At 44.2% G+C, this 13,066-nt stretch overlaps 1 long non-coding RNA gene across 2 annotated transcripts; it reads left to right on the forward strand.

The window, feature by feature from the left end:
* The first annotated feature begins 814 nt into the window (after positions 1-814).
* On the forward strand, positions 815-8,637 carry LOC124659538. 2 transcript variants are annotated; one of them, XR_006989613.1, is made up of 4 exons: positions 815-861; positions 7,557-7,649; positions 8,024-8,060; positions 8,208-8,637. It is a non-coding gene; the product is annotated as an uncharacterized LOC124659538 (long non-coding RNA). The 2 variants fall into 2 exon arrangements; XR_006989612.1 differs by having other exon boundaries at positions 8,024-8,637.
* Positions 8,638-13,066: the final 4,429 nt, after the last annotated feature.

The following is a 13,066-nucleotide window of genomic DNA, read 5'->3' on the forward strand; positions in this document are numbered from 1 at the left end:
ACTTGTTTATTTACAAGATTCCTATGCATAGGAAGCATGTTAGACTTAAATGTGTTTTGAATTTGCCTCTTGATGCTCTCTTTTGCTTCAACTACTATTTCTTGCGAGTGCATCATTAAAACTGCTTGAGCCCATCTTAACGGCTATAAAGAAAGAACTTCTTGGGAGATAACCCATGTGTTATTTTGCTACAGTACTTTGTTTTATATTTGTGTCTTGGAAGTTGTTTACTACTGTAGCAACCTCTCCTTATCTTAGTTTTGTGTTTTGTTGTGCCAAGTAAAGTCGTTGATAGAAAGGTTGATACTAGATTTGGATTACTGCGCAGTTCCAGATTTCTTTGCTGTCACGAATCTGGGTCTACCTCCCTGTAGGTAGCTCAGAAAATTAAGCCAATTTACGTGCATGATCCTCAGATATGTACGCAACTTTCATTCAATTTGGGAATTTTCATTTGAGCAAGTTTGGTGGCCTAATAAAATCGATCTTTACGGACTGTTCTGTTTTGACAGATTCTGCCCTTTATTTCGCATTGCCTCTTTTGCTATGTTGGATGAATTTCTTTGATCCATTAATGTCCAGTAGCTTTATGCAATGTCCAGAAGTGTTAAGAATGATTGTGTCACCTCTGAACATGTGAATTTTTATTATGCACTAACCCTCTAATGAGTTGTTTCGAGTTTGGTGTGGAGGAAGTTTTCAAGGATCAAGAGAGGAGTATGATGCAATATGATCAAGGAGAGTGAAAGCTCTAAGCTTGGGGATGCCCCGGTGGTTCACCCCTGCATATTCTAAGAAGACTCAAGCGTCTAAGCTTGGGGATGCCCAAGGCATCCCCTTCTTCATCGACAACATTATCAGGTTCCTCCCCTGAAACTATATTTTTATTCCGTTACATCTTATGCACTTTGCTTGGAGCGTCGGTTTGTTTTTGTTTTTGTTTTGTTTGAATAAAATGGATCCTAGCATTCACTTTATGGGAGAGAGACGCTCCGCTGTAGCATATGGACAAGTATGTCCTTAGGCTCTACTCATAGTATTCATGGCGAAGTTTTCTCTTCGTTAAATTGTTATATGGTTGAAATTGGAAAATGCTACATGTAGTAACTCTAAAATGTCTTGAATAATTTGATACTTGGCAATTGTTGTGCTCATGTTTAAGCTCTTGCATCATATACTTTGCACCCATTAATGAAGAAACACTTAGAGCTTGCTAATTTGGTTTGCATATTTGGTTTCTCTAGAGTCTAGATAATATCTAGTATTGAGTTTTGAACAACAAGGAAGACGGTGTAGAGTCTTATAATGTTTACAATATGTCTTTTATGTTTGTTTTGCTGCACCGTTCATCCTTGTGTTTGTTTCAAATAACCTTGCTAGCCTAAACCTTGTATCGAGAGGGAATACTTCTCATGCATCCAAAATACTTGAGCCAACCACTATGCCATTTGTGTCCACCATACCTACCTACTACATGGTATTTCTCCGCCATTCCAAAGTAAATTGCTTGAGTGCTACCTTTAAATTTCCATCATTCGCCTTTGCAATATATAGCTCATGGGACAAAATAGCTTAAAAACTATTGTGGTATTGAATATGTACTTATGCACTTTATCTCTTATTAAGTTGCTTGTTGTGCGATAACCATGTTTCGGGGACGCCATCAACTATTCTTTGTTGAATATCATGTGAGTTGCTATGCATGTCCGTCTTGTCCGAAGTAAGAGAGATCTACCACCTTAATGGTTGGAGCATGCATATTGTTAGAGAAGAACATTGGGCCGCTAACTAAAGCCATGATTCATGGTGGAAGTTTCAGTTTTGGACATATATCCTCAATCTCATATGAGAATAATAATTGTTGCCACATGCTTATGCATTAAAGAGGAGTCCACTATCTGTTGTCCATGTTGTCCCGGCATGGATGTCTAAGTTGAGAATAATCAAAAGCGAGAAATCCAAAATGCGAGCTTTCTCCTTAGACCTTTGTACAGGCGGCATGGAGGTACCCCATTGTGACACTTGGTTAAAACATGTGCATTGCGATGATCCGGTAGTCCAAGCTAATTAGGACAAGGTGCGGGCACTATTAGTATACTATGCATGAGGCTTGCAACTTGTAAGATATAATTTACATGTTACATATGCTTTATTACTACCGTTGACAAAATTGTTTCATGTTTTCAAAATCAAAGCTCTAGCACAAATATAGCAATCGATGCTTTTCCTCTTTGAAGGACCTTTCTTCTACTTTTATTGTTGAGTCAGTTCACCTATTTCTCTCCACCCCAAGAAGCAAACACTTGTGTGAACTGTGCATTGATTCCTACATACTTGCATATTGCACTTGTTATATTACTCTATGTTGACAATATCCATTAGATATACATGTTATAAGTTGAAAGCAACCGCTGAAACTTCATCTTCCTTTGTGTTGCTTCAATAACTCTACTTTGAATTATTGCTTTATGAGTTAACTCTTATGCAAGACTTATTGATGCTTGTCTTTAAGTACTATTCATGAAAAGTCTTTGCTTTATGATTCAGTTGTTTACTCATGTCATTACCATTGTTTTGATCGCTGCATTCATTACATATGTTTACAAATAGTATGATCAAGGTTATGATGGCATGTCACTTCAGAAATTATCTTTGTTATCGTTTTACCTGCTCGGGACGAGCAGAACTAAGCTTGGGGATGCTGATACGTCTCCGACGTATCGATAATTTCTTATGTTCCATGCCACATTATTTATGATATCTACATGTTTTATGCACACTTTATGTCATATTCGTGCATTTTCTGGAACTAACCTATTAACAAGATGCCGAAGTGCCGGTCCTCGTTTTCTGCTGTTTTTGGTTTCAGAAATCCTAGTAAGGAAATATTCTCGGAATCGGACGAAATCAAGACCCGAGTTCCTATTTTTCCCGGAACCATCCAGAACACCCGAGAGCCGCCGGAGGGAAGCCCCGGGGGCCCCACACCACACCCGGCGCGGCCGGAGGGGGGCCGCGCCGCCCTATGGTGTGGTGGCCCCGAGCCCCCTCCGAGGCTGCCCTTCCGCCTATTTAAAGCCTCCGTCGCGAAAACCCTATTACGAAGGACGAAACCCACAGAAATCTTCCAGAGCCGCCGCCATCGCGAAGACAAGATCTGGGGGACAGGAGTCTCTGTTCCGGCACGCCGCCGGAACGGGGAAGTGCCCCCGGAAGGCTTCTCCATCGACACCGCTGCCATCTCCACCGCCATCTTCATCACCGCTGCTGCTCCCATGAGGAGGGAGTAGTTCTCCATCGAGGCTCGGGGCTGTACCGGTAGCTATGTGGTTCATCTCTCTCCTATGTACTTCAATACAATAATCTCATGAGCTGCCTTACATGATTGAGATTCATATGATGATGCTTGTAATCTAGATGTCATTATGCTAGTCAAGTGAATTTTACTTATGTGATCTCCGGAGACTCCTTGTCCCACGTGTGTAAAGGTGATAGTGTGTGCACCGTGTGGGTCTCTTAGGCTATATTTCACAGAATACTTATTCACTGTTATGAAGAGCATAGTGAAGTGCTTATTTATATCTCTTTATGATTGCAATGTGTTTTGTATCACAATTTATCTATGTGCTACTCTAGCAATGTTATTAAAGTAGTTTTATTCCTCCTGCACGGTGTAATGGTGACAGTGTGTGCATCCGTGTTAGTACTTGGCGTATGCTATGATTATGATCTCTTGTAGATTATGAAGTTAACTATTGCTATGATGGTATTGATGTGATCTATTCCTCCTACATAGTGTGAAGGTGACAATGTGCATACTATGTTAGTACTTGGTTTAGTCGAATTGATCTTTCATGCACTCTAAGGTTATTTAAATATGAACATTGAATTGTGGAGCTTGTTAACTCCGGCATTGAGGGTTCGTGTAATCCTACGCAATGTGTTCATCATCCAACAAGAGTGTAGAGTATGCATTTATCTATTCTGTTATGTGATCAATGTTGAGAGTGTCCACTAGTGAAAGTCTAATCCCTAGGCCTTGTTCCTAAATACTGCTATCGCTGCTTGTTTACTGTTTTAATGCGTTACTACTGCTACCATATTACCACCATCAACCATACGCCAGCAAGCTATTTTCTGGCGCCGTTACTACTGCTCATATTCATTCATACCACTTGTATTTCACTATCTCTTCGCCGAACTAGTGCACCTATTAGGTGTGTTGGGGACACAAGAGACTTCTTGCTTTGTGGTTGCAGGGTTGCATGAGAGGGATATCTTTGACCTCTTCCTCCCTGAGTTCGATAAACCTTGGGTGATCCACTTGAGGGAAACTTGCTGCTGTTCTACAAACCTCTGCTCTTGGAGGCCCAACACTGTCTACAAGAATAGAAGCTCCCGTAGACATCAAGCGCTGGTCGCACTCGCCGAGGCACTGTCCCCAGCGACTAGCCCTGCCGAGCTGGCGGTCGCACCCGCGGCCTTGTTAGCAGTCGCGGTCTGCCCCCGCGACGGCGCCATGTCCACGGGATCGGCTGTCGCCTTCTTCACCTCGGCGGCCTTCTTCGCCTCAGCCGCCCTCGTAGCCGCCGCCCCACGCGCTGGGGCAGCCTTCTTCAAAACCTTCAGCTTGGCCCTGCGAGAAACCACAGTGAGACCTCCTACGAGCCAACAAATAATGGACAAGCGAGGAAGAGGGGAGAGATTCTTACTTCACCATGAAAGCGCCTTCACGCCAAGACCAACCCGTGCCCCAGCGTCGAGAAGAGGGGAGAGGCTGCTGAAGCTCCGTTGCGCCTTCCAGGATGGTTTGGCGCAGCCACTTGGTCCGCGGCTCGTCGGACCCCTTGGCAGGTCCCTTTCCTTCTAGAGGCGAGGTTGTCTCTTCCTCTTCCTCATCCTCCAATGTGCCCTCCTCCGGAGGACTCTACGACGAGGAGGTCGCTCCTCTCTTCAAGCCGCGGGGGAGCCGGACTCTCGCACCTCGGAGTCCGGCTCCATGCGGTCCCCGTCGTCCTCGTCCTCGTCCTCGTCTTCATCAACCTCCTCGCCCTCGATCATCTCCGGGGGCTCCTTCCCGGCGAGTGGGGGGACGTGGTTTGCGATCTTCCGCCACCACTGCATCATCACCAAAAGGGCAACATCAACGACTCCGCCGACTACCTCCATTCAGTGCAAATATAAATAAAGTCGCCACGTACCGTGGGCGACGGCTTCTCCTCGGAGAAGGGCTGCAGCCCGGCGTCGAGGGAGGTGAACGCGGCCGTGGTGATCTTGGCGAGCACCTTTCGGTACTCGTCTTCGCTCCACTCGACCGCCGTCGAGTGAGTGCAGTCGTTCTGCCCTCGGTACTCCCACATGTAGTGGCCGCGGCTGCGCAGGGGGATCAGGCGTCGGGCGAGCCAACAGTTATACATGTTGGCGGCCGTCAGCCCGGTGTCTTTCAGCGCCTGGATCGACAGCCGCATCTCCTTCACCACCTCTTCCTGGTCGCGCGGCAGTGACCGCACGTTGAGGAGTCGGGGGACACTCGGCTCATGCGAGTACTGGGGGATGTGGAATTCCCCAGGCCGAGTGTGCTCCTGGGCGTAGAACCAAAACCGGTGCCATTGCGCCTGCGCTTTCTTCGGGAGCTCCATGTCGATGAAGCTTTCACCGGACTTCACTTGGAATGTGATCCCGCCATTGGGGATGAGCGACTGGTCTCTCTTGCTTGCTCGGGTCGCCCGCCCATGAAAGATTGTCACCATAGCGAGAAGTAGGGCGGGCAGCCTAGGTAGCACTCGCACAACGCCACAAACAGGGCGATCTGCTGGACGCTGTGCGGCCCGAGGTCGGAGATCTTGATGTTGTAAAACACCAAAAGCTGGGGCAGGAAGTCAGAGGTGGGGAGCGTGAAGCCACGATCGAGGAAGCTCATGAAGATCACGAACTCCCCCGGCCTTGGCCGCGGCTCCACCTCATTCGCCGCTGGAACCCTCCACTTCTTGTGCTTGTACTCGGGGATGATCCCCGCGGAGATGTAGGGGAGAAGGGCCGGATTTACCCCATCCTTTGGCCGCCATTGGTGTGCTATGAGCTCGGGTGCAGAGAAGGTTTGGAGGAAACGGAGAGGAGAAGAAGGGAGAAATGCGGCAGAGTGAGGAGCCCTAGCTTTCGGGACGGCCCTTTATACTGCCGCACTTGCCCGATTTAAGGAACAAGATCCACCCTTCAATGTCATTCCGAAATCGCCGCCCGGAGATCAAAGGTCGAGATTTGCGCCGGATTGGATTGCTTAGCCGTTAACTAGCCGTTAGCGGTCATGTCAAGCGCAACGGTCAATTGTGCGCAAACGTCTCGCGCCTCGGTCAACGTGAATCTAGCCGTTGGAACCTCCACGTGTCTCCTTGGGGTAACAGACGCTGACTGGGAAACGACGAATGGCCGACGCCGACTGTCTTACGCCGACTGGCTAGCACCGATTAATCCTTGGCTACTGAGGACCGGAATCCAGTTCTTGACTTTGTTTTTCAAGAGCCCGATGACGACTCGCTTCGATCCATCGCCACGTCTCTTTAAGACCCGCCTCAAGCCTGTGCTTCATCATCACCGCGCTCGGGGACTACTGATGGGGATATGCCCTAGGGGGATGTGTCACTAGTCCCACTCGCCATGGAGTAGAGGGCCCAAGAAGGATGCCAGTCGCCCGAGCGACTGGGTGACTGGCCCCCGGAGCGACTAGGCTAAAACCCCTGGATGGGCCGAATGGACGCTAGGCCCATGCGACTGGAGGAGGAGATTACTTGCCAGAGGAGCGACGAATCCCGGATTAGTAGCAACTGATATGATTCGGACTTATCTTCATGTAACCCTAGATCGGGGGTGCCTATAAAAACCCCCAAGCTAGACCCTAGAAAGACACATCATCTGAGATCCGATCTCTCCCTCATAGCTCTTGGCGTAGCCGCCGACTGAGCCCCCCATTGTAATTCTCCACTGAGTAATAGATCTAGCAGGACGTAGGCCTTTTAATCTCCGGAGGGGCTGAACCTGGGTAAAACCTTGCGTCTTGTGCACCTTGCTCCGCAGCTGGCTATGTCTCCTTGCTCCCGCATCAACGAAGTGTTGCACCCTGTAGCACCTGCCGTGGTCATATCCACGACAATCGAGCTCCACCTGATGTTGCCCTCCGATGCAGCTGTCACCGCCTATACCACCACCGCCGACCAGAAACCGTAGAAGCTGGCTTTTGTTGCCTCCGTCGGATGCCGGTACGCTCGATTCGTTTGGGTACAGAGGGGAGACGGAGACCGGGAACGCTCGATTTTAATACGCCTGTTAGCGATCAACGATAGAGTCTGTTACGAAAGATCAGCGATAGAGTCTGTTACAAAAGAGGCTCGATCAAAGAAAGAGTCAAGAAGCCAGAACTTGTCAAGCAACGTACGAAACCAAACGAGCGGGACGAACGACGGAAACACGGACGGACGACGGACGAAACCACTGAAACCCTTCTCCCTTTATTATTAGGTATAGATAATGAGTACTGCTACTAACTATACCTTCCATTTCAGGTAATCTGTAATCAAAACGGAGAAAACCGTGCTAAGGTTGTTTTACTTCACACTACTTGGCCACGCAGCTATGAAGCTCATCTGGAGAGCTTGGTAAGTCAAGACTTGTCAACAGATAATCGTGATTGATGTTTCCCGTTAGATTGCTATATAAGTTTGTTTTTCGCCCAATGCATGTGCTAGATATTTCTTGTTCAATAGCACTTATTGTATTGTATGTATTTGACAATAACATGTTTGGGTATTCAATTGTGATATTATTTTTATGATTGTGACTTTCCAATGTATTTGACAATAATGTGATGAACAGTTGAACTAAATTCCTATTTTGGTAGACGCTGCGTCTATGACCTTTCATTTGCATAGTTGCTAGCACAAACTGTAGTTTATGTGTGGATGCAAACTCTTTTATTACCAGATCCTAATAGAACCTTTAAGAACGCCTCTTAATATTTGCGTTTTTGAAGGGGGAGAAGTACAACGGCAAAGAACTCGGTCCTTTAGGTATGTTCAAGGAGTTCCACTTGAGCTGACATACGGGCTTCTCCACCCCCACTAAGAATGAAATTCTAAGGCAGCTTTCAAAGAGTCATCACTAATGTGAAGTTATATTATGCTGCATCTCATAACCATGTTTCTTTGAAAAACAAGGCTGAGATGGAACATGAGATGTCTGTACCAACAGCTGATGGAGGACGCAAGACTGAGGCTCAGGTTGTACACGATGTCCTGTCAAAGCAAATCTCCCAACCTACTTTTCTTCAGAACGTGGGGGTTGTGCATCAGCCCTCTCAGCCTTGTCGAGTCAGAAAGAGCAAGCTTGCTGCAGAACTGGAAAGAGAGAAGAGTAGAATTGCAGAGCTACGCGATATTATTCAGATCCAGAACTCTAAAATTGATCAGATGGCCAGCAAGGCAAGAGAAAAGGAAGAGAATCAGAGTTGGGTGTTTGCAAAGTTTGGGATGTTGCTCGCGATCGTTGAAAAAATCGAGCAGCTGTCTTCGACTAAGTAATCTTGATTACATCGTGAACATGTGGGATGTTTGACGCTTGAACTATTGTTTGATGTTGGGTTTGTCCATGGGGGACTAATGTGACGACTTTGAACTGTTATGTTAGTGCTTCTGTGCACGCTGAATCGGATCTTACGTTACTGTATGCCTGTAACCCAGTAATGTTGCCTGTAATCCATTAAGTATCTTTACTATTATATTCCAGTTGGTCGTACGTCATACAACGCGTTTGGTGGAGGAGATTGGGAACATCCACACCGTTCAATGTAATCTAACTGTCTCCGCTATCACAACCAACGTTTTATTGATTCCAAGGTAATTCGTCCATCCACATTTCCTTGTTTGCCATCTAATCGTAATTAATACAAATTAATTCCCTGCCGCATATGGCACTCCCGGAAAGAATCTCACCATGTACAGTATCATCAATCACGCTATGATAATCGGATCTTAATTTCTTCCCTGCCAAACCTTGGCCGGTTCGTGTAATTAATTCTCTCTAAAAAAATCACGGTGTATGCCTTAGCTCGTGGGTCTGATCATCACTTAATTTCATTCCCTCTATTTTTCAGCCGGATCCAATTTTATTGCCCATGCCATCGTCGTGTGCCATGGCAGCTTCCATCACAATACCTCCCCCTTCGCCCCCTCAAAAAATATACATCTCCCTTCTCAACTCCTTCTGCCCTCAACACCGCTGCATCAGCTTCATGCCGCTGACGGTGCGGTGCGAATGCACGTGTAGGGCGTTGTCGAGCGGCCGCGGTTAGAGCTATTGATTTCGAGCGAGATGTGCAGCGGGAGGCTCCAAATCTGGATGGTGCTGGTGCCTAGCCACCGGTTCATGCTGCCGCCTACGAATTGATGAACAATGAGATCGGCATGAACGTCCAGGTAACCACCCTCTGATTACATGTCAGTCATGGCCCCTGTAGTTATGGGATACCCTTGCTACTATATCTTGTGGTGTTGATCTGTCGAAAACAAAATTGCAGTCGATGCAATGGAAGTTGTATACTAATTGCTACAGGTATACTGAAAAATTAGTATCTAAGACTAATGGTGTTTGTTCAAGCTGCGCAGGATGCTGATTGCTGAAGGGTCAAAAGTGTTAATTTCCTGAATATTTCATTGTTATTATTTTTGTGAATAATTTCATTATTTGATACAGAGTAGTAATCTCAATCCACTGTGTTATCACTCAAGTAACACATAAAATGGTTCTTACTGTTGATCATCTCACTTATTTTCACCTGTTTACAGATGGAAGTTTCAGACTTCTGAATGCGTCTCATGGCTTAGATGATCTACATATATCCGCAAGTTAACATGACTATAGCTAAATTCAAATTCAAATTTTACTTTCTTGGTTGATTGTTGGGTCTACCATTGCTACCCACCACTTCCACTCAGGCCTCATCCACACCCACCGTGCCAGCAACCCTCTGTTCAGCCGCTGCCCCTCTATCCCCTCCTCGGCATGTAAGTTGTGGTCTTGACTGCGACATGAAGATGGGAAAGACGAGGCAGATGAGAGACCTACACAGGGGCATGACCTCTGATGAGAGCAGTGGCGGTGGCCGGCCATGCGGGCTCTGGTGCTGCATCAACGTTGGCATGTAGGGCGGTAGCATAGTGCCGGCATGAGACAAACTGGGGCAACCTACACCTTTCAAAGAAGTATAAACGACTCTTGTTTACTTTCATGTTCATTTAATTTTTATGGTGCATTTACTGTAAGTATGCTATGTTTAGCACCAACAGATAAAGAGGGAGCTTCATATGCTCACGTTGGTGCAGACAAGGCTTGGTGGATCAAACTGAAAATACATGATCCATGGGCTTCTAAATTGGTTACATCACTTAATTAAAGCGTATAAGCAGAATATCTCCATAAGTCAGTTTACCTGTTTTTTTCTTTGTCTTGACGAAGATGCAATATCTGCATGTAAGGTTCAAATGCATATCATGTAGAGCATTTGTAATGAAAATAGGGCCGTGAATCATTGCAGGTTCAACATATCACACTTTTTAACAACCTTGTATGGTTAAAGGATAACCTTGTACAATTGTTTCCACTCCAAGCAAAGAGTCAATTTGGATTACTTATATGGCTGGTGGTAGACCAAGAAAATGAATTCGTTTGCCAGCATAAATTCATCAATAATGTTGGACCAATGAGGCAAAGCCACATAACTACTCGAGGCACATGTGTTTATATCTAGAAATACATATGTTTTTTTTTTGTTTCTGTTTTTTCCATTTGAGTAAGCTTATCTTGACATCTTCTATCTCGCTTTATTTCCATTTTTCTACTTGCAGCTTGTAACTTATGCATGTTATTGGAAGCAAGAGAAATCTACTATAAATGTATGGCTAATGAAGACTGTTAATAGTACAATCACTAGGTTAACAATAGTTATTGACATGACAGTGATTTACTCCTCTTGATTAACCTTGTCTTAAATGATATTATCATGTTGATCCTGGTTCGTTTGATGAGACGAGTGACAAACATATGAATCCCTTTTGAATTGAAAATTTATACTAAGATAGATAATTAAGGCACACTGATTAGCCTCAATAGGTGTACTCGGTTCTTGTTGAAGCTATGTTGCCTATTGTATATTTAATTTCATTTATAATTGAATTTTTCTGCGGTATGCAAGAAAGTTAAATCATTTTTCCTACAAGACATCATCCTCCCAAAAGGTTTACCCAAAATTTGTTTGCAAAACGTTGCGAGTTGCCGCAAAAGGTTAGAGATACATGGATATTCTATTTTAGCATACATATATACTATTTGAGCTCTCCCTAACCAAGATAAAATCTAGAAATATAGTACCCTCTCCGTTCACGAATATAAGATGTTTTGTAAAGCTAAATACGCCTTATATTAGTGACAAAGGAACTATTACAGTTGGATCATGCAATAAGTCGTCATCTTTCTCCTATCTCTTATGCCTTGAACACCAGTTCTCACCTTTTTAGGTTTAACAACAATCTGCAACCTATTTTTAATTCTTATTGTTATTGTACCCCTGTCCTTTTCTGTAAAAATACTTCCATGAGATCTTGACCTTAACTATCCAGATTAATATAACCTATTGCAATTTTTTATGTGGCATTTCTGCTTTTTTCATGCAATTTTAGAAATTGTAACAGATTTCTCAATAGCACACTAGGCCATTGAGTAATTTTATCATAAGAGATGCAACTGACTTTTAAAAATTGAACTATACAGTTATTTTTTTTAAAAAAATACTACATATCTGACTTACTTGAAGGCGGGGACACATAAGGAATACTAATTTTATTTATTGTTTATGTTGTATCGGTTTGAGCTAATGCCAACAGTCCAAGGAAGAAGAGCCGCACTTGGAGAGCCAAAAATCCAAAATGGTATGAAGAATGTGTATGAGAGAGCACTAGCGAGTGAAGGAACAATGAGATATAGCCAAGAAATAGTTAATTAAATTAGTTTGTAAAAGAATGGTTTTACTGGATTGCCGCTAGAGATGTCTCTGACGTGTCTCTATAGCATGTTTGGTAAACCACGGCTGACTATTTTTTTGGGTTAATAGAACTTCCAATTCTAAATGGTTTGTTATTACATGTATCAATAAATTACATATTGATGGTCACCGATGAAAAAAATAAGAGAAATTGTGCTATATTTGGATTTTTAATGCACGGTTAGAACCTTGGATGTAAATGTCACATAGATAATTATATGGCATTGGTATTTGGTAGAATCAAGTAGCTGTTTAAAATGCTATTTTAGACATGGAAGTACCATATTGTGATAGTGCAGAGGGAGAGGGTGATATTAGAAAGGAAATAAAGCCAACATATGATTATTTGATTAACCCAAACAACATGTTCTTTCTTAATCTAGATGATGTCATCATTGAATGTTTACATGGGTGATAGGGAAATAAACTTATGGGTCCGTAGCAGCGCACGGACATTCAACTAGTTGTTGATAGTTGATCTTTACTATTATATTCCAGTTGGTCGTACGTCATACAACGCGTTTGGTGGAGGAGATTGGGAACATCCACACCGTTCAATGTAATCTAACTGTCTCCGCTATCACAACCAACGTTTTATTGATTCCAAGGTAATTCGTCCATCCACATTTCCTTGTTTGCCATCTAATCGTAATTAATACAAATTAATTCCCTGCCGCATATGGCACTCCCGGAAAGAATCTCACCATGTACAGTATCATCAATCATGCTATGATAATCGGATCTTAATTTCTTCCCTGCCAAACCTTGGCCGGTTCGTGTAATTAATTCTCTCTAAAAAAATCACGGTGTATGCCTTAGCTCGTGGGTCTGATCATCACTTAATTTCCTTCCCTCTATTTTTCAGCCGGATCCAATTTTATCGCCCATGCCATCGTCGTGTGCCATGGCAGCTTCCAAAACAAATACCTCCCCCTTCGCCCCCTCAAAAAATATACATCTCCCTTCTCAACTCCTTCTGCC

Source organism: Lolium rigidum, chromosome 6 (assembly GCF_022539505.1).
Source record: "Lolium rigidum isolate FL_2022 chromosome 6, APGP_CSIRO_Lrig_0.1, whole genome shotgun sequence".
Taxonomy (NCBI): domain Eukaryota; kingdom Viridiplantae; phylum Streptophyta; class Magnoliopsida; order Poales; family Poaceae; genus Lolium; species Lolium rigidum.